General features: G+C 41.1%; 1 protein-coding gene across 5 annotated transcripts in view; it reads left to right on the top strand.

Annotated features, from left to right (window-relative positions):
* The first annotated feature begins 617 nt into the window (after positions 1–617).
* irf2b (interferon regulatory factor 2b) overlaps positions 618–23,056 on the top strand; it is a 64,198-nt gene continuing 41,759 nt past the window's right edge. The window contains exons 1-2 of one of the 5 annotated variants that reach the window (XM_060835218.1): positions 618–903; positions 18,890–19,002. The gene's annotated coding sequence lies outside the window, so the exon portion shown is untranslated. Of the gene's footprint in view, positions 904–2,024; positions 2,400–13,313; positions 13,346–18,889; positions 19,003–23,056 lie in introns of those variants that run through there. The other 4 variants (XM_060835202.1, XM_060835183.1, XM_060835194.1 and 1 more) reach the window with 4 other exon arrangements.

Below are 23,056 nucleotides of genomic sequence, written 5' to 3'. Positions count from 1 at the left end.
CCCGGACGAGATCTCCAGCACCAGACCGATACCCCCGCCCCAGCTGCGGCCACCAGAACGACCTCCCACCCCAGCGGATCTCTGAGCACCAAGCGGATCTGAGCACCAGATTCCCCCCATCCCAGCGGATCTGAGCACGATTCCCCCCATCCCAGCGGATCTCTGTCCACCAGATCCCCCCACCCCAGCGGATCTCCGAGCACCAGATCCCCCCATCCCAGCGGATCTCTGTCCACCAGATCCCCCCACCCAAGCGAATCTGAGCACCAGATTCCCCCCCGCCCCAGCGGATCTCCGAGCACCAGATTCCCCCCACCCCAGCGTATCTCTGAGCACTAGATCCCCCCACCCCAGCGTATCTCTGAGCACCAGATCCCCCCACCCCAACGGATCTCCGAGCACCAGATCCCACCCCCGCCCCAGCCGATCTGTAGCCACCAGAATCCCCCCCCCCCCCCTTACCCCGCGCCCACCCCCGACGCGGTGCGGGCCGGGACCCGGTCCACCCTCCGGACTGACGATCTGAGGAAGTGAAAACTGAAAATGGATTTGTGATGAACCGATCCAGCCCGTCAGACCAATGGAAGTTTGCAGAAGACTTCCGCAGTCGGCCGAGCGAGGCCCGCCCAGACGATGTTGTAAAATTGTTAAGGCACAAACACGAAAACAAATCGCGAGGGGAGGGGGGGTTGGAATTTCCAGCCTTTCGCCGCCTTCTTTTACTTTCGATCTAATTCTGCAACTGCCAGGACAGGGGGCTTGGGGTTTTGCCTCTTTGGTCGTGTCTGTGTGTTTCTTTCCCCCCTCCCACCACCCCCTTTTCCTCTCTCGACGTGACCATCCCGCTGTCAGCCACTTTGAAAACACCAGGGATCATTTATCTTTGGAAGTGGGGATTTGCAGGTAACGAACAGGTTTTGTCAAAAGATTCGAAATGCATAAAGCAGGAAGTAGTTTATTGTGTATTGCAACAATTTTTACGTGCATGAGAAATGTCAGCATTTTGTGTCTAAAAAGAAAGAAACATAAAGCGTCGAACCGCGCTGCAAAAGGAAAACTAAAAGTGTTTCCAACTTTTTTTTAAGCGCCGAGCTTTCTGTTTTTTTTTGGCAGTTTTAGTTTCGTTTTTACCATAAACACCTCTGCAAATGTTGGTAATTTAATTAATGCCGGACTTGGATCTTTGCCGACACAAACAATTTGATTTACCCAGTTTGTTTCTTTTACAAAATGTTGTTGATTTTGATTTTTTTGCGGGGGGAGGTTGCAGGGTTGAAATGCATTCGGGCTACTATAGGTCAACAAGTGCACTCTTAAAAACAAGTCTGATTCCTTCCTGCTGATGTTAAGAAAACTTGAATCCTTTTACAGTCTGTGTGTTTAAAATATGGAGGAACTAGCAATTTGGGTTTGTACGTTTTGGATTAAGGAAAACATCAGCAGGGCTAGGTTGCTAAATTATGGGAAGAAATTATAAACGGAAATGTGTTAAACGATATACTCTTGACAGTTCGATTTGGGAAATTTCAGATAATCCTGTAGTGGCGTCAAGACGTATTTATAGGACAACATTGCCAGTTTAACCGACATTAAAGGCAGAAACCCGCACTGGAATTGTCCTGACTTCAAAGTGAAAAAAAAAACGAGTAGAGGTTTGAGGCTGCAGTAATGCGGGGCTAGTTTGTATTTTTTGCAAGCTTTTATTAGTTTTAATCTGTTTTTTAACAAACTCACTTCCGCCTTCTGAGCTCTGGGCGCGTCAAAGGCGGCTTGGTGCTTTAATGGACATTTCCGAGAATGAATAGGACACAAGGGAATGTGATTGACAGAGGGAGCGGACAATGAGATGGTGCCGACCCACTGACTGATGGAGATCGCAGCCAATGTGCGTGTCTCCTGCCCCTTGTTAAACAGTCAAGCGAAGGTGAACAGATGCGGTTGCGTTACATAATTGGAGAATTACAGTGTTTAAAAAAAAACATATGGCAGAGTGAAAGAGGAAAAACATGTTTTTACTTGAAGTATTTAGGGGCAATACGATCCAAAAGCAGCGAAGTTGTATTCGTGTGAGACCGGAGTAAAGTGTTACAATTCGAGTCTCCATGTTACAAAGGCGATAAGCAAGCCCTGGAGAAAGTTTATCAGAAAAGGTTGAACGCTCTTCGTCAGGAAAAAGAGAGGCGTGAGATGTGACCTATTTAAAAGAGGTCTTTAAGACTATGAAGGGGTTGGGAAAGTGTGACTGGATATCTGCAGGGTGTAGTGGAGTAGCCCAGGATAGGCATCAGCAAATACCCGTAAGGACTAAACGCCGAGGCTGAGTTAGATTTACATGGTTGCGTTATGAAAAGCGCTACCACATGGAACTGCTGAGCTGAATAGTAGCGCACACATTTCAGGTAAAGCTAAGTAACAACACGGGGTTGAAATAAATAGGATTCCGTGATCGAGTGAACTTAAGTGCGAGGTAACTTTTGTGTGAAGTATAAACACTGGTATGGAGTTCCTAGGCCAAATGGCCTGTTCCAGTTTAATTATACCTGTTTAATATGGTCACAAAATAATTGAGGATTGAAGATTTAAATTTAAAAAAATTCAATCATGGAGAGGATTTTTTTTGTTAAATACAGTTATAAAATCAAAGTACATAAGTGTTTGCAAAATACTTGATGGCTCAGTGGTTAGCACTGCTGCCTCACAGCGCCAGGGACCCGGATTCGATTCCAGCCTCGGGTGACTGACTGTGGAGTTTGCACATTCTCCACATGTCTGTGTGAGTTTCCTCTGGGTGCTCTGGTTTCCTCCCACAATTCAAAAGATGTGCAGGTCAGGTGGTTGGCCAAGCTAAATTGCCCATCGTGTTCAGGGATGTGTAGCTTATTTGCATTAGTCAGGGGAAATACGGATCTCACTCTCTCTAGTTACAGGTCTACCCTGTAGTCAGTGGGTCTGTCCAGGATCTTAGGACCTATATGGTGGGTGCTTCTTAGACTTCCAAACATTCAGTCAATCAACCAATGGTGCATAGTGATAGCAGTGTGTACAATCCACAAGAGGCAAAACAGTAACTAAATCTCCGCAGTTAAAAATCACACAACACCAGGTTATTAGTCCAACTGGTGTATTTGGAAGGCCTAGCTTTCAGAGAACTGCTCGTTCATCAAGTTGCTGTGGAGCAGAATCACAAGACACAGAAGGCTCCTTTAGACAGTGTCTTCCAAACCTGCAGAGGGGCATGGATATGGTGAATAACCAAGGTCTTTTTCTCATGATAGTGGAGTCCAAAACTAGAGGGCATAGGTTTAAGGTGAGAGAGGAAAGATTGAAAAGGGACCTGAGTGACAACTTATTCACACAGAGGGTGGTGGGTGCATTGAATGAGGAGGTGGTGGGTGCATTGAATGAGGAAGTGGTGGACAGGCAGGAGGCTGGAAGAACAAAACAAGCCAGGCAGCATCAGGAGGTGGAGAAGTAGGGTTACACTGCCCTGAAGAAGGGTTACACCCAAAATGTCCACTTGTACCATCTCCTGATGCAGCCCGGCTTGCTGTGTTCTTCCAGCCTCCTGCCTGTCTGCTTTGAATTCCAGCATCTGCAGTTTTTTGTGTCTGTAGAGGAAGTGGTGGAGGTGGGTACAATTACAACATTAAAAAGCCATCTGGACGAGTCTATGTATAGGAAGGATTTAAATGGGTATGAGCCAAATGCTGGCAAATGGGACTAGATCAGTTTAGGATATGTGGTTGGCATGAACGAGTTGGACCGACACACTTCTTTCCGTGCTGTATAACTCTATGACTGCTACTGTCGAGAAGCCCAAACACAGCAGGTGAATGAGAATGACATCAAATTGAAGTTCCCTCCAAGCCACATGTAATCCTAACCTGAAGGTCTGTCACCATTTCTTCACTGTCAATAGGTCAAAATATAGGAAGTGGCTCTCTAACAGATTTGTGGTGTCTGTACACTCAAGAATTAAATTGGTTGAAGACGTTCCAGGGCAACTAGGCATGAGTAACAAATGTTGGCTGAGCTAGCAATGCCCAACTCTCCTTAATGAATAAAGCAGTGAGTTAGGGTTAGGGTGCAAAAAGCACTGAACATTGTGCAATCATCAGTGAACATCCTCTCTTTTGACGCTATGATAGAGGGAAGATTATTGACGAAGCAGCTGAAGAATATTTTCCTGTAGGGATGTACTGAAGCTGAGATGATTGATCTTCAACAGCTACTGCAGCTTATTTTGTGGCAGGTATTACTCCAATCATTGGAGAGTTTTTGCTTCAATTCCCATTTACTCCAGTCTTTCCTCGGGCTCCTTCATGCTACATTTGGTGAAATCTAGCCTTGATGTCAAGGGTGGTCACTCCCACCTTACCTCTGGAATTTAGCTCTTCAGTCCATGTTTGAACCAAAGCTCTAATGATGTCAGGAGTGGCCCTAGCAGAACACAACTGGGCGCCACTAAGCAGGTGCTGCTTGGTAGCATTGTTGATGGCACCTTCAATTACGTTAGTGATGATCAAGAGTAGACTGATGAGGTAGTAATTGGCTGAGTTGGATTTGTCCTGTTTTTTGTGTACAGGAGATATTTGGGCAAATTGCCACATTGCCAGTTGATGCCAGTGATGTCACTCTGCTCAAGTCTCCAGTGCCTCCAACTGTTTCTTTATATCACTTGGAGTGAATGGAATTAGCTGAAGACTCGTATCTGTGATGCTGGGGATCACTGGAAGATGCCACAGTGGATCACCTGCATGGCAGTTCTGGCCGAAGATTGTTGCGAATGCTTCAGCCTTAATGTTTGCATGAATGTGCTGGGCTCCTCTGTCATTGAAGATGGGGATATTTGTAAATCCTACATCTCCATTGAGTTGTTTAATTGTCCACCACATTCACCACCATGTATTTTTTTTATTTCTCATAGTCTACCGTTGGTAGGTGGAGAAGGTATTCTATCAGCAGCTGCAAATGTGTTGCTGGTCAAAGCACAGCAGGCCAGGCAGCATCTCAGGAATAGAGAATTCGACGTTTCGAGCATAAGCCCTTCATCAGGAATAGAAGACTCTATCAGCAGTCCTGGATGATGCCCTTAAGTGGGGCATTTAAGGGATTCATTTGGCATCCGAAAGGAAATGCTATCCACAAGCCTCAGGCTTAGTTGGGACAAGTTGAGATGGAGGAGAAAGTGAGGACTGCAGATGCTGGAGATTAGAGCTGAAAATGTGTTGCTGGAAAAGCGCAGCAGGTCAGGCAGCATCCAAGGAGCAGGAGAATCGACGTTTCGGGCATGAGCCCTTCTTCAGGAATGAGGAAAGTGTGTCCAGCAGGCTAAGGTAAAAGGTAGGGAGGAGGGACTTGGGGGAGGGGCGTTGGAAATGCGATAGGTGGAAGGAGGTCAAGGTGAGGGTGATAGGCCGAAGTGGGGATTGGGGGCGGAGAGGTCAGGAAGAAGATTGCAGGTTAGGAAGGCAGTGCAGAGTTTGAGGGATTTGACTGAGACAAGGTAGGGGAAGGGGGGGAAATGAGAAAACTGGAGAAATCTGAGTTCTTCCCTTGTGGTTGGAGGGTTCCTAGGCGGAAGATGAGGCGCTCTTCTTCCAGCCGTCGTGTTGCTATGGTCTGGCAATGGAGGAGTCCAAGGACCTGCATGTCCTTGGTGGAGTGGGAGGGGGAGTTGAAGTGTTGAGCCAAGGGGTGGTTGGGTTGGTTGGTCCGGGTGTCCCAGAGGTGTTCTCTGAAACGTTCTGCAAGTAGGCGGCCTGTCTCCCCAATATAGAGGAGGCCACATCGGAGATGCATCTCGGGGTTCAGCCAGCACCACTCCATCCAGTTCATTGCCCTCTTGCCTCCAAATGTGTTGGATGACATTTGCATTTATATAGTGCTTCTGACAGACTGAAATACTTAAGGTGTTTCAAAGAAGCATTATAGTTATGACTCCAAGCCACATAAAACGATATTAGGATGGATGACTAAGTATTTGATCTAAGACAGAATCGTAGAATCCCTACTATGTGGAAATAGTCCCTTTGGCCCAATAAGTCCACACCAAACCTCTGAAGAGTAATCCACCCAGACCCATTCCCCTATATTTACTCTGACGAATGGGCAATTTAGCATGGCCAATTCATCTAATCTGCATGTCTTTGGACCGTGGGAGAAATATAAAACATTACAGTGCAGTACAGGTCCTTGGGTCCTTGATGTTGCTCTGACTGGTGAAACCAATCTGAAGCTCATCTAACCTACACTATTCCATTATCATTCATATGTTTATACAATGACCATTTAAATACCCTTAAAGTTGGCCAGTTTACTACTGTTGCAGGCAGGGCGTTCTACACCCCTACTACTCTCTGAGTAAAGAAACTACCTCTGACATCTGTCATATATCTATCACCCCTCGATTTAAAGCATTGTCCCTTGTGCTAGCCATCACCATCTGAGGAAAAAAGGCTCTCTCACTGTCCACCCTATCTAATGCTTTGATCAACTTGTATGTCAGTATTAAGTCACCTCTTAACCATCTTCTCTGTAATGAAAACAACGTCAAGTCTTTCCTCATAAAACCTTCCCTCTTTACCAGTCAGCATCTTATTAAATCTTCTCTGCACTCCTTCCAAAGCTTCCACATCCTTCCTATAATGTGATGACCAGAACTCTGTGGCTGCAACATGACCTCATGGCTCTGAAACTCAATCCCTCTACCAATGAAACCTTACACATCGTATACCTCCTTAACAACCCTATCAACCTGAGTGACAACTTTCAGGGATCTGTATACATGGACAACGAGATCTCTCTGCTCATCCACACTACCAAGAATCTTACTATTAGCCCAGTACTCTGTATTCATATTACTCCTTCAAAAATGATTCACCTCATACCTTTTCTGCATTAAACTCCACTTGTCACCTCTTAGCTCAGCTCTGCAGCTTATCTATGTCCCTCTGTAAGCTGCAACATCCTTTCGCACTGTCCATGACTGCACCAACTACAGTGTCATCTGCAGATTTACTAACCCATCTGTCTATGCCCTCATCTAGGTCATTTATAAAAATGACAAACAGCAGTGCCCTGAAAACAGATCCTTGCGGTACACCACTAGTAACTGAACTCCAGGTAGAACATTTCCCATCAACCACCACCCTCTGTCTTCTTGCAGCTAGCCAATTTCTAATCTAAATGGCTAAATCACCTCAATCCCATATCTCTGTATTTTCTGCAATAGCCTACTGTGGGGAGACCTATCAAATGCTTTATGGAAATCCATATACACCACATCAACTGCTTTACCCTTATCCACCTGTTTGGCCACCTTCTCAAAGAACTCAATTAGGCGGAGCCCCAAGCAGACACTGGGAGAATGTGCAAACTCCACACAGACAATCACCCGAGACTGGAATCGACTGTGGATCCTTGGCACTGTGAGGAAGCAGTGGTTTTAATGGAGCCCCTTGAAGGATGAAAGTGAGGCTGGAGAGATGTAGAGAGAGATTTCCAGAGTCTGCGACCATGGTATCTGCAGACACTGGAGCAACTGGAAGTGTCAGAGAAGACCACTGCTTACCTGGAGGGTGGTGAATTTGAGAGGAGTCAGCAGGGCATGACTATGATGATATTTGAGAACAAAGTTGAGACGTCCTGGAGAAATGCTGAAACAGATGTTTGAAACAGGAATTTCTTCTGGGGGGCTTAGTTAGGAAAGTGTACCCAAAATGAGACACGTGGCGTATCTGTTTTTACTATGTGAATTTACACTCCAGTTTCCTGTTTAACTTGAGTGTAACTTATAAGTGGAAATAAAAAGGTAGAGAACAATGTAAACACTGGTGCCCAAAGATAGCTGTGTTCCCACACAGTACATTCCTCATTTAAGCTGGAAAATCAAGTTGTCAATCTAATGTCTTCAAGCTCATTGTGTACAGAATGTCTGAGAAGGTGAAGTTGTAGACTCTTTTAACGTGACTCATACTGGTGTCATAAAAATGCATGTTGGAGAAAAATCAATGAATAAGTGTGGTTCCTGACGAGATGTGAGAAAGAAATTGCTCCAAAAACAGCTATGAGAAACACAAAAATGATTTTGTTTCTTGGTGAAACTAGAATTCTGGGTTGAATTTTACATATGGGTTGAACCAGTGTACCAGTGAAATATTTGTGTTCATAGCTTTTGAGTTTGGGGAAAGTTGTCATAATGAACCAAGATGTACCTGAGCACACAGTTTGATAGCTTCATGGAAAAGAGCAAGGAAATTTAGGCATTACGGAATTCCAGGTAAAGCACACTTGCGTCCAGGTAGCCTTTATTATTTTGAGCCAGATATTTTCTTTATTTATATCTTTTGGGTTCAAATATACAAGAGAGTCCACTACCTTCTGTTTTGCAGTGAGTTTCCATTGATTCTTTACTCAGGTTTTGTCAGGAGAACTTCACAAATACTTTGTAAAGAAAACATCATTGGGACATGCTTACATGTGTTTGTGGGAATAAATATAGGGGAAAACAAGTTCTTAGAATTTAAAGCCTGAAGAGTGGATTATTGTTTTGCTTGAAAATAAAAGTGGACTGAATTTTCTCAGCCCTTCAGAGAATTGAGGGAGGGCTGGTTTTATGGCCCGCATAGGCCTTCAGAAGGACTTCTTGCCCAGGGCCTTTTGCCAGGAGCAGCAACAGCAGCACTTTTTACTGGGACACTGGAGTATTGGGTGGCCAGTTGAGCCAATTTATGTCCACATTGTCTGCATTGGGATGGCCTGCTGCTGTGTAACTCTCTGCTGATGAATCATGACCTCTTCACCTCTGCCCCCAAGTACCATTTGTGCTATACCATCTGTAAGAAGAGAGAGAATCTTAACAGTCTGCTCTTAATGTTCAATGGCATTGGACCACTACTAATACCCTTGGTAAGGAGACCATTGTCTAGAAACTGGCCAGCCAGATGAATACTGTGGCAGCAAAAGCAGATCAGAAGCTAGCAATGAACTCTCCTCTAGTCTCCCCAGTGCCTTTTACCATCAACAGGACAGAAGTGAGGTGTGTGATGGAATACCCATTATTTATCTCAATGGGGGCAGATCGGTTTAAGTTTGATACCATCCAGGATAATGCAGCTTGCTTGATCAGCATGCCATCCGCTCCCTTAAACATTCACTCCTCACCATTGCACAGAGGAAGCAATGTGTGCCATCTACAAGATGCACTGCAGCAATTCACTAAGGCTGCTTTGACTGCACCTTTTAAATCTGAGAGTTCTGCAGCCTAGAAAGACTAGTACTCATCAAAATACCACCAACTGTAAGTTCCTCTCCAAGGTGCACACTATCCTGACTTTGAAGTATATCACAGTTCCTCCACTGTTTCTGTGATTGAAATCCATGAACTCCCCTCCCTGCAGCACATTGGTGGATGTAAACCCGATAGAATGCAGTGGCTCAACATGGCAGCTGACTGCCACCACCTCAGGGGTAATTAAAGATGGACAACAAATGATGGTCTACCCATGTCTCATGAAAGAATGGGGAAAAAAAACCTAGAGGTTGATAGTCTGACCATAGCTTCCAAACAAAACCGTTGTCTTTAAGGCAGCTTCAGCCACAGGTACCACTGATGCTGATGTAGTTAAGGATGCGGGCAAGCTGTCCTCCTGTTACCTGGCCACTTCTAGCAAAATACTGCTCTGGGGTCCCTCTAGAATTGGGTTGCCAGTTGCTTTTGGTCATGGTCAGCAGATCTTTATCTTCTGCTGATCTGTTCAGGCCAGTATGTCCATAAGAGTCCTGAACTCAACCTATTTTAATGTGGAATCTTGTGCATCTCGCCTTTGTTCAGTCCACCTCTGGCCATTTTATCTTCAACTGCTGGACTCTGAAATCTGGAAACTCCTTTTCCTAACCTCTTTCTCTTGTGATTTCTCCCTGAAAACACTATTTAAAAGATGGCTAATTGAGGTTTTTAAACCTAGAATTCCTACCGTGTGGAAGCAGGCCCTTGAGTCCACACCAACCCTCCGAAGAGTATCCCATCCAGACTCATCCCCCTATCCTATCCCTGTAACCCTGCATTTCCCATGGCTAACCCACCTAGCCTGCACATCCCTGGACATTATGGGCAATTTAGTTATGCCAATTGACTGACCCTGCACATTGCTGGATTGTGACTGGAAACCAGAGCACCAGAGGAAACCCACGCAGACACTGGGAGAATGTGCAAACTCCACACAGACAGTAACACAAGGCTGGAATCGAACCCTGGGACCTAGTGCCAACATGCCCTAATGTTTGTTGAATGAACAAACCAATTGTCAAACTGCGAGCTATGTATGTATTTTTAATATGATTTACTCCAAATTTGGATTCATGTACTTCTAAGTTAAACATATGTGTTTGTCTGCGTGTTTGGTGTTAACAATTAGCTTTTCAAAACTACAGTACTCAAAATTCCAATCAAAAGGGAATTTCCAAAGGTGTCTATGGAACTACCCAAAAGGCTGAGGGGGTCAATTTTCCAGACTCCTGTTTTTTACAGTCTGCGTTGGGAAGCCATTTGAGAGAAGCATGTATCAAACTCTGAAGGGCTGCAAAGTATTTCAGTGGAGTAACATGCTGAGCAGCACTGCAAAGAAAAGAAATTTACTGGAATAAAACATTTTTATTATTCATAACATAAGTTGTGGAAAAGAAGAAAATAAATTGAAGCTGACTTAGGCATAGTATAGCATTGAGAGCAGGATATGTCAGGAGCATGGTAACAATTAAGAAAAAACTATCAAAGTATTAAAAAAGTTAAGAATTTCTTTGATTTGGAAAGGAACTGATCTGGGTTGCGCTGGAGGTGTAGGCAAGGGGATAGAGTTTTTCTTTCTTGCCTGTCTTCATTTTTGTTGTAAATGAACTTCGATTTTATTGTTAAAACAAAATCTGCGACATTGTGTGTTTACGTCTTGGTAGGAGATCACCTCGGTAACACTCTTTTTGTTTTCTTTCCATTCATGGTCTATCCAATCAGATTACTGTTGCAGATCTGACTTATCAGTTATGAACATCAACTAGACATTATTACATTACAGATGTGACCATGAGATCACAGTAGAGTCCTAGAAAGAGACCCTTTGGTCTAACAAATCCATGCTGACCAGATATCCTAACCTAATCTAGTCCTATTTGACAGCATTTGGCACATATCCCTTTAAACCCTTCCTATTCATGTACCCATCCAGATGCCTTTTAAATGTTCTAATTTGTATCAGCCTTCACCACTTCCTCTGGTAGCTCATTCCATGCACCCACCACCCTCTGTGTGAAGAAATTGCCCCTACGGTTCCTTTTAAATCTTCCTCTGCTCACCTTAAAACCAATGCCGTCTAGTTTTGGACTTTGCTAATCTGGGGAAAAGACCTTAGCAATTCACCCTATCCATGTTGCTCATGATTTTATAAACCTGTACGATGTCACCCCTCAGCCTCTGATGCTCCAGGGAAAACAGCCCCAGCCTATTCAGCTTCTCCCGAGAGCTGAAACCTTCGACACTGGTACCATCCTTGTAAAACTATCCTGAATCCTTTCAAGTTTCACAGCAATAATTGGGATCTCATGGCTAGGATCTTTGAGTGCTGCTGAGGCAGAAAGGAATTGTTTTGTGGGGAAGTTTATTGTGCAACATTTGAAGATGGTTTTGAACGTTGCTAAGAGTTTTCTGAAAGTGAACGATATAACATTGGAATACATGAACTCTCTGACTCAAGCAAAACCGAGGCATTGGCGGATTATTGATGTTAGAATTGAAAGCCGGATCTTGTCAGGATGGGAACAGTCAAGTGGTTCTAGAACATTTAGCATTAGGAGAAAGGAGGCCTGAATCTGGGATGTCACAGTATGAATTAACTTAGAATATATTTAACAAAGGAAAGATTGGAATTAGAGGAGAGAGAAATGAAAAATGGTGGATTGCAGATAAAGTGGAAAGAGACCAATAGTGGGAAATGGAATTAAAACATCTTGAACTCCAAAGACAGAAGAAAAGTAGAGAATTTGAGTTAGCAAAAGAAAAGCTTTGATTAAAGAAAGGTGTATAGCATTGACAGGGCCAGCTGTGACAGTGTACACCACTTTGTCTGAAGAAGTTATTTGCCAAGTATAAGACTGTCAAAGAGGCAAGACTCGATGCTTATGAGCTTGTGCCTGAAACTTATTAATTGAAATTTAGCACTGTAAGAGAGAAACCTAGTCAGATGTGTGTAATTTGCAAGGGAGCAAGAAATTATGTGGGATCAGTGGCTTCGATTTACTCAAGCTAGAAAAAGAATCTTGAAAATGGAAAGACAGTTTTAATCGTGAAAAAAATTCAGAAACAGAATTCCTGCAAATTTTAAAAACTTATTAAGCTGAACATCCAGTATTCAAGATCTGAGAAGCAGCTGTTCTGGCAGAAACCTATGATACTTCTCATAGACAGTTATGCTTGGGGGAAATCCATAAGGAAACTGTACAAATAGCAAATTTGGTAGATGGATGCGGAACTAATTTTAAAGAACAAACAGAAACATATCAAAATGATAAGGGAGGAAGGCTAGGACTGCAATTTGGTATGAGGAAATTAACGTATTATATTAATGAACATTCATTGTATTAAGAGAACAGGTGTGCCAAAGCAAATTGCTGGAAGTTAAATGGGAGACAAATTTCAATAAAAGGAAAGTCTAAGTACTATTCAGAGAAGGGGACAGTAAGAAAGGAAGTAGTTACAAAACCTGTAGCAGTGACACAACGAGAACATATTTCCTTAGAATGTACTAAGAATTGAGAAATGGCACTGAATAGCCATGAAAATTATGTTCTGGTGATTCACAAAGAAAGTAAGACAGCTGAATGTTCTGATTATGTAATCTCCAAAGGGGAAGTATTTGTTAATGTTTGCAATCTGATATAATCATTGAGAGACATTGGAGCACCTCAGTCAATAATGCTGGCTGATAATTCTCTTCCTCTTCCAGAGGGGTTAGTGAAGAAGAAAATATACATTGGGGTTTACAAATCAATCTCATTATGCAGAATGTGATTAGAGAGTGACATGCTGAATGGAGTAGTAGTAGTGGGAGTAGTAAAAGGAATATCCTAAGGAGGGAATTGACTTTATTTTGAGAAATAATCTGGCAGGTTCAAGATATTGGCCTGCCCAAGAATTGTAGAACACCAGTGAAGGTTAAAGTTTTTGAAATGTAATACAAAGAATATCATGAATTATTTCCTGATTGTCAGCCAGCTAGATTTAAAGCTCATAAAACTAAAGAGGAAGAAAAGGAGTCTATGAAACAGGAAGTTGATTTGGGAATTCAGTTATAAGGTATGTTTTTCAGAATTTAACCTGACTGTTTGATTACATAAAGCCAATTTGATGATAAATTTGGCTAAGAGTGAATTTGCAAAGACCAACATTTTGGGCCATATTGTGGGCAGTACTCCCTCTAATTAATTTTTGGTGCATTGGCCCACCCAATGGGCATGTGTGGAACCTCTGAGGAATCTTGGTGTGGTTGATCATGGAACAAGGCTAAATAGCACGAGGAGAAGCAAATGCACAGGCTCTTCTGGATTTTTCTGTTCCATGAGACCCACTGTGAAATTTTATTTGATATCAGCATAAGTGGATGTTGGATGATTAGCAAACATTCTGAAAAAATGCAAAAGGTTTGGTTGATTGCCTTGAGAGAATTTGAATGGTATTCTTACGACGACAACAACAGCCAGAGTTAGCTGTGCTGAATTATGTGGAACTATTCAAACAGGCTGTTGATGCCAGCAATGTCAGTGTGGGAGCTGTTTTACTACAAGATGATGATATGGCAATTGAATGACCTGTCAGTTAGTTTTCAGAGAATCTGAACACCTATCCATAGAAATATTCAACTGTGGGGGGAAAAGAAACATTGGGTCTTATGTTGGCTCTGTCATTTTGAAGTTTATATTAGTAAGAACACAGAAGAAATTGCTATTTATATGGACTTCTATCCTTTTATTTTTTTTTTAGCAAGGTCTCAGGACAAAACCTTAAGGCTTGAGTCTAATTCTCCAACCCTATAATTTTAAAGTTTTTAATGTGCCTGGAAAAGAGAATCTCATTGCTCACCATTTCTTTGACAGTACAGGGACTGTATACCAGAGCTGTTCCGCTCATCATATATTTAATGTTAAAATGTTCTGACTTGTAGAATAACATAGAATTAGCCATAAGATCATTTTGATGTGCAGTGAAAATGCCTCTTTCAGATATGTCTTCATTCTTTAGGGGAAGGTGTGATGAAACTCAGTTTTATGTATGTGTATTTTAATGTCATTTACTGCATGTTTGGATTCTTGGTATTTCATGATAAACATATGGATTTGTCTGTGTGATTGGGGTTAACAATTAGCTTTCAGAGAAAAACTACAATACTCATAATTTGAAGTTACCTAGAGTTCCTAGGGAAATACCCAGAAGACTTGAGTGGAGAACTTTGCAGATTCTCACTTTATTTTCAGTCTGTGCTGGGAAGTCCTTTGAGAAAGCAGCATATGTCAAGCTGTCTTGAGCTCTTGGGGTTCTTGTGGCACAGTGGTAGTGTATCCACTTCTGGGCCAGAGTGTCCAGGTTCAAGTCCCCATCTGCTCCAGAAATGTTTCATAACAGATTGATTACTTTTTCTTTGTACTGCAAAGTCTTTTGATGGAGTAACACGTACTAATCAGCAATCATAAAAAATGGAATTTAAAGCAATGAAATTATCTTAGAACAAGAAGTTACATTCATCCCAGACCAGGGTGATCAGACACAGTCAGTGGTGAAATTCTGAATTTTCTTTTTTTTTAAAACAAAAGAAAACAAATTGAAGCTATCTAAGGGGAAAAAGCACTTGTAGAAAGCCAAGTCAGGGTCAGACTAATGATCATTTAAAAACAGTTCTCTATAGTTCTTGAAGATGAATTGAAATTGTAAACATTTCCAGCCCAACAAAGTATTAAAAATAAAAAAAAGTCTCTCTCGCCCGGAGATCAGGTGGACTGGAGCTTTCTAGAGGTACAGCAGAAAATGTTCTTGCAATATCAACAACATTTGTAAACTGTACCAGGGTGAGCTGGTCCTGCTACAAAGCTGTTGTTTCTGGTCTACCTTGAAAGATTGCTTGAGCTGTTTCTGCTGTGTTTAAAAATCTTATAAGGGAATGGAGTGTTTTTTTTTCTTGCTTGTCTTTACTTCTGTTGTTAATAAACTTTTGCTTTATTTCATAATTAATACAAAAACTGCAGCATTACATGATATTATTTTAGTAAAAGATCACTTCGGTAACAAAAATGTGGGAAAAAAAAACTTGTATCCAGTCAGGTTCCTGTTTGGGATCTGACTTGTCTAGTACTAATATCAACTACACATTACCCCATAACAACTGGGGCCACTAGCTGATCATGCAAACTGGGATAACAAGTGTTGTTGTAAGTGATGAAAACTTTGTCATCATATATTAACATATTGATAACCTATAGCTATATCTTCAGAAATGTCATACTTTAAAGGAAAAGCAAATGTAAACAACAAGTGTACACCTTTTCAGTCTGGATAAGCATAAGCATAAGCATTTCTGTGTCATGAAATGTTTTTGCATATATTGTGAAGACCATAAGAGAAACTGCTAAGTTTGATGTACTTTTCACCTATCTATATTTTTAAACTAAAGTAATCTTATTGCCTTGGCAGGTTTCCTCCAGATTATTTTGCACACAAAACCTTTCATAGAAATTACTTCATATAAAGAATTGTGCAATAGAATATCAAAACACACATGTTTCACATTTTTGTCTCCTGTTAATATGATACATTTGAAAACAGACGGAAGAAAAAACTGGAAATGGCTAATGTTTTGACGAAACAGACCACCACTTAGACCATTGCTTTATATTCAACTAGACAGTCCCCTGTATTGAACAATTCTGCTAGCAATATTCTTGTAAAGTTTGCTCAGTAATAAGGAACAAGCCCTTGCCGCTGGTCAGTTTTACAGTATTGTTTTCTGAAGAAAACTTGAGTGAAACTTACAACTTGGGAACTCTTGAGAAGTATGTTTAATATGAAAGCAACTTGTCTGTTGTGCTAACTGTGAAGTATTTATTGACTTTGTATGTCTAAGTTTCATTGTGGTGTTGCTACAGTCCCCAATTCAGGTTAAAAATGCAGAGTGCATGTGTGTCCTTTTTTTAATGTAATAAATGATTATGTAACAAAATGTTTGTGTGATGAGAGTTGTGTATTTTCTTTGTGAGAAAGTTATCCAGCAGATTTTATGTTACCTTTAGCGTTTTGCACTTTATTTTACCAGTTGTTACTTGTAAATTGCATTTTGTTTTGAATGTTTTAATCTTTCTTTCCTGACTATCACTTCCATCTTTCTCAGGATATTGCTGTGTGACTGTTATTAAGAAGGTAACTTTTTTGTAGTTTCCATTGTACATTACTTCCGTAAATTTCCCAGTGACCAAATGTGAGCAATTACTTATATGACATATGATAGATATAGAACATTACAGCACAGTACAGGCCTTTCGGCCCTCGATATTACGCCGTCCTGTGAAACCACTCTGAAGCCCATCTAACCTACACTATTCCATTCTCATCTATATGCCTTTCCAATTTAAATGTCAGTAAAGTTGGCAAGCCTACAACTGTTGCAAGCAGTGCATTTCATGCCCCTATTACTCTGAGTTAAGAAACTATCTCTGACATCTGTCCTATATCTATCACCCCTCAATTTAAAGCTATGTCCCCTTGTGCTAGCCATCACCATCCTAGGAAAAAGGTTCTCACTGTCCATCCGACCCAATCCTCTGATTATCTTGTTTGTAATTATATGTAATTTAAATGTAATTCATTATCTTATATGTAATACATATTCTTCCCTTCTACCTAGTCACGCAACTGATGGCCTCCGATTAAAAAGGCTACCTTCTTGTTACATTGTTTGAAAATGTGGTTTATTTGTTGTATTTGCATAAACAAACTACTGTAAACTGGAGCAGCGTTTACTTCAACTTGGGCTACAATTGTCAGCATCAGTCTGCAGGTCAAAATAAAACTATTTCATAATGGAAATAATGTATCTTTTTTTAGTCCAATCCTTCAACTTCAAATCCTTATTTCCACCACGTGGGAGTATTGATAAACAATTGAATATTCTTGTCTACACTGTTTGTAACACATAAACAACTTAAGTCTCTGAGTTTGGACTCTGGGCTTGGCTGGAAGTGAAACATTTATTAAGTTACAAGTTTCTTAAATCTGCTGTCTTTTGTGCTGCTTTGATGTAAGATCTTTACAAATACTAAAATTGTTTTCAACAATTATATTTTTTTTCTACTCTTGTTTAGCAACACTTACTTTTCATTTAACTTGAGTGCGTTCAAAACTGTCAGAGCAGCCAGTACTATAACTTTTCCAAGTTTTGAGATTGAGTGCTTATTTCCCCTTTGCAAAGCAGCATAATTTTAGCAATATGCCTAGTGCATTTTAACCGGGGCTAGTTATAACCGGTTGCAATTTTGAACATACACAACAGCCATTTTTGTTCACAGTGGTAGTATTTGAGGAGGACATTAGATAAATCAATAAACTGGCCAATCCATATCATGTTTTCAGATGATGGCCAGGAGTCTGGAGCCAATAATACAGAAAATGAAGCAACTTTAAAGTAGGTAGAAACAGAATGAGGCAACGTTGTATGTGTGTGTACATAAAATTGGTGAATTATGTATCTGATATACCTTGCTACAGGTAATAATTTTCACATAATTAATTATCTAACTTTTCAACGAAGGTTTGTTGTGACCAGGAATGACTGGTATTGAATGCATTAAGTTGTTCAAATCCTTAAGTAGTATTTCCCATGGAGTTTAATTTCTATTTAAAAATTGTTAACAAATGTTGGTATTCTAATTTTACGTAGGCCTGAAGGAAGCACCAATCCTGTGGTGTTGTGTATATTAATAACAGATATTGTGGCTGAAGATTTGACAAGTGCTTAAAAAAAACACAGGGACCACATTCTATAATTTATATGTCAACTCACGTTTTGCTGTTGCAGTGTTTAAGCAGAAATGCCATTGACATGCACAATTGAAACAATCACTGGCTAGGTCAACCTGGATACAGCTCGACACCCACAAAGGCATTTACTTGTTCAGGTGGCTGATGCTGAAACTGCATTTCAAAAGCAGCCTGTAGTGGAACAGTTGAGAGATACTTTCAATGCTGACTATGTATAAAATAATAAGCAAAGTTCTTCTGTTGGTCATATTATTTTTAGTAATTTGGGATAAGTATGTTACTACTTGTAAACCTTAAGATCTAGGTGACAACCGGAACCAATTCTCCTCACCTGCAACATTCTAGAATGTACCTGCTTTGTTGTTCACTTGTTAATGTTAACTGTTTAGTGAAATATGTTTTTTTTCAAAAGTCAGACTTGCCTTCCTTACCAAGAACCTTACCTGGGGCGGCACCGTGGCTCAGCGATTAGCTCTGCTGCCTCTCAGTACGAGGGACCGAGGTTCGATTCAAACCTCGGGTGACTCGGCCTGTGTTGAGTTTGTACGTTTTTCTCCGTGTCTGTGTGAGTTTCCTCAAGGTGCTCTGGTTCCCTCCCACTGTTCAAAGCTGTGCTAAGTTTCCCATAGTGTCCAGGGATGTGCAGGCTAGGTGGACTAGCCTTGAGAGATGCAGGGTTACAGAGTTGGGGTAGCCGCTCTTTAGTGGGTCAGTGTGGACATGATGGGCTGAATGGCCTGCTTCCACATTGTAGGGATTCTATGACTCTGTTCTTACATGGGGCATCATTTACTTAAATATTGTTTTCATCTTTTCCAGCAGTGAATGATCCACATCTCCATCACATCCCAGATCTGACAGAAATATTGCCCTTTTCCTGTATGACACACTCTTCAAGTCAGATACAGTTCTGACTGTACATTCAGTCACAGGTAAGGAAACCGATAAAGCAACCTCAATTTTGCTTTAAATTTCACAGAATCTTCATTTACACCAGCATCACTGTACTTGCCTTGCAGGTCCTTTAATAATAGAGCCTAAAGTATGGTTCGGAGTAGGCAGGCTTCCATTCGTCATGATAAGGAAACTAAATTACTAAGATTTGTTTTCAATTCAAAATTATCGAGCTGATCTGAATATATATTGTGAAACTAAAGGCTTTTTCTTTCACCATGTCAGTGATGTTGTTTCAGAACATCGAGGGTGAAATTAATCTTCAGTAGCAGTGTAAAAGGGGCACTAGTGGTTTAGCAACTTGTTTGGTTGATCTTCTACTTTTTAAAGTCAGTGGAAACTGGAATCAGGCAATTAAAACAGGCTGCTGATTCACTACCAGCTACATGTTGCTCCCAACCAGCAAAGATTAATTTCATTCCAGTTAATGTCTCGTAAATCCTCAATTTAATAAACTGAAACGTTTTGTCTAAACTCAGCCTGCATTACTTTTGTCACACTTTATTAAGGATGTAATTTTTTTTAAAGAAAGGCTTTGTGAGCAAACGTAGATTAAAAAGTGTAACTGTTGAGTTTTTTGAGAACTTTTCAGCAAGATTTCATTTCGTCAAGATGAAGGAAGATCGTTTAAGGATCGTAAGTGGAATAGTTTTTCCCCTTTCTGTAGATTTACATGCTGAGTATTTCCAGTTTCTATTTCAGATTTTCAGCAGCTGCAGTTTTTTTACATTTGCATTGCTTTCTTCCATTGCATTCTGGTTGGGGTCTCGCAGATTAATTAGAACAGGGATTAGTTGTAGAGTAAAGCTGACTCAACGTACTTGTATTTATCCTTGCCTTGTTCTGCTGTGATGTCACCATTTCCAACAGTATTCTCTGTATCTAAATTAGAGTGGTGCTGGAAAAGCACAGCAGGTCAGGCAGCATCCAAAGAGCAGGAAAATTGACATTTCGGGCAAAAGTCCTTTTGCCAGAAATGTCGATTTTCCTGCTCCTCGGATGCTGCCTGACCTGCTGTGCTTTTCCAGCACCACTCTAATTTAGACTTTGGTTTCCAGCATCCTTGTTTTTATCTAATATTCTCTGTATGTTCAAAAGACCCCTTTATGGAGGACTGTCAATTCAATCCTGAATTACCGCCTCTATTATATTTAAGGAATCAGCCTTGATAAGCAGCACTTTTTATCCCCCAAACAATGTTGGTAACTTTCCTCAGTGAAAATTATTCAGGCTATCGACCAGTGCTCAGTAGAGCAGGATGGTGGATCCATGGTTAGCACTGCTTCCTCACAGTGCCAGGGACTTGGGTTCAAATCCATCCATGTGTGTGACTGTCTGTGGAGTTTGCGTGTTCTCCCTGTGTCTGTGTGGGTTTCCTCCATGTGTTCCAGTTTCCTCCCACAGTCCAAAGATGTGCAGGTTAGGTGGATTGCCAATGTTAAGTTGCCCCATAGTGTCCAGGGAGATGCAGACTTGGTGGATTAGCTATGGGAATGTAGGATTACAGGGATAGGGTGGAGGTTGTCTGGGTGGGTCACTGACCTTTTCAGAGGGTCAGTGTGAACTGAATGGCCTGCTTCTACACTGTAGGGATTCTATGATTATAGTGAGCAGGACTGCAGGGCATAGGTACTGCCTGTTATCTGATGCTTATCAAGAGAGAGTAAAAGAATGACTGATTTGCAAAGTATAATATTTCAAACTGTTCTTTTGGAAACTGGAATTATTGGGTAGTACAAGGTGTGGAGAGAGTGGGATAGATACTTTCATACACCCAATATGTTAACCCTTTCTTTTAAACCCTAGTGAACCTGTTTTGTTGTTCATCGGTGCTTTCCCGTGGAAGTGATGGACAGTATTTTATCTTGAACTGCTTCATACAAACAGCAGGCAAAAAGAAGTAATGCTATTATTTTCAACTCTGACATCATTCTTCTTCAGGAGCATTCCTTTCCACAAAGATACACGTTTGTTGTTGTCTCATTCCTTTGTTATAATTCTCTTTTGCTACCGTGTTTTACTTTGTTGGTTTCCCACCCCATTTAGTAAATGTGGTGATGTCATCCCACATCAATAATACCTTAAAGCTGAAGCTTGAAAGTTTAAGTATGAAAACTTACCTTTTTTCAGCTATTCCCCTTGTGCTTTGGTATAACTCAGTGCTGCCCAGTCACTATTTGCCAGCGAATTCTCTTTTGGCAGTTTCAGAAGGTGCAAAGGTGTAATTCGTCAACAGAAATGTACCTTGAAAAAAAAATCAGGTCACCTATATGATTGAATTGTTCAAATGACAGTGGGGAAGATTTTTGTCTTTTCCAGTGTATGTGTCAGGATTCACCTGGACATACGAACACACACACAATCGGAGCAGAAGAAAACCATGGAGTTTAGAAGGATGAGGAGGGGATCTCTTTGAAACTTGTGGTTGGATCGGAGTTAGGAATACTGCAAGACCTGGATAGAGTGGACATGGAGAAGATTTTTCTACCAGTAGGAGAAACTAGGACCTTAGGGCACAGCCTCAGAGTGGAGGCACCAACCCTTTAGAACTCCGGTAAGGAGGAATTTCTTCAGCCAAAGGGTGATGAATCTCTGGAACACATTGCCATAGAAGGCCATGGAGGCCAAGTCATTTCGGATTGAAATTCTTTATTAGTAAAGGGATCAAGGGTTATGGGAGAACAAAAGAGAATTGGGTTGAGAAACATATCAGCCATGTTTGAATGGAGGAGTGGACTCAATGGGCCTAATAGCATAATTCTGCTCCTGTATCTTATAAGTAGACTTGATTTGTCCCCTGAAGCCTGCTCTGTCATTTAAAAAGATCATGGCTGACCTGTTGGTGTTTTGAATTCCATGTTCTCCTCCATCCCATATCTTTGTTGCCTATCTTCAATTCTACATATTCTTACTCCTGTCCTGCTGGTCAAAGTCTCCCTTAATGATCACAATGACTTGCCTTCGTTCAAAGCCTGTGAAAGAATCATCTTTAAAGACACACAAAGTTTGCACAATTCACATGTGTCTGTATGAATCTGTTTGGAATTAATTCCTCTGAGCAGAAAAAACCCTTGATTATTCATCAAATGAATAAATTGATTATAGTATTGTGTGGAATTTGCAATATTTAGTGTTAACAGCAGAAACAGGAACATCTTCAGCTTTTGAATGATTGGAATCAGATGATGGCTGAGATTTTTCTAATAGATTTGGACTACTTTATTTTATCCAAATCTGCCGGGAAACATCTGTGCAAGACATTTTTTGCTGAACGTGCTTTCATGTCTGACCAATCATAGTATGTTGTTGAAACAGTTGATTAAGCTTTTAAGTGGCCTTATGATTCTTTCACCAGCCTCTTCAATGTGCTTTCTATGCTTAGACATCTGAAAAATGCTGAGTTTTTTGAGGGATGTACTAGAAAGATCATTGTGAACCGATACGGCTGAATTCTGCTTTGTTGTACTATTTCCTATCTGTGCAAAGGGACAGAAAGGTCTCTATTCAGAAATTGCAGGCGTTTGATAATTGAAGATGTTAGTTCCATTATTACAGATAAGATTTGATTAGACACGTTGAGGGAATGAAGGGACATGGGAACAAGCTGTCATTGGAATGCTGACAGGTCTGTTTCTTCTGTCATTTTTGCGTAGTTTTCTGCTAAACATCTTTTATGCACATGGCCTAGTAAAAGTTAGTGTGTGAATATTTTCTCAAAACAACCAAATCCAGCTATGTGTCCTATTAGTCAGCAGTATGGATGAATTCAGTCTTCAATTTTACGGGCATAGTCAATGGTTGTTGAGTACTTGAGGTATTTCTGTTTAGTTGCAAGAAAACCATGATGTGGGGATAAGGGTAATGATGCCACAGTTAATGAAATATAATTGATTAAATAGCCAAGCAGCTGAGATGATGTGCTTCAGTTGCTAAATGATATGGTGCAGATAATGTATCAGTTGTATCCTGAAATTCCAGTCTGGAAGCAGTTTCTTGTGACTATATGATCATCTCTGAATGACTCCCTGTTGA

The sequence above is a fragment of the Hemiscyllium ocellatum genome, chromosome 2 (assembly GCF_020745735.1).
Source record: "Hemiscyllium ocellatum isolate sHemOce1 chromosome 2, sHemOce1.pat.X.cur, whole genome shotgun sequence".
Classification (NCBI taxonomy): domain Eukaryota; kingdom Metazoa; phylum Chordata; class Chondrichthyes; order Orectolobiformes; family Hemiscylliidae; genus Hemiscyllium; species Hemiscyllium ocellatum.
Note: the sequence above shows the minus strand (reverse complement) of the source record. Positions and strands in the feature narration are given on the sequence as shown.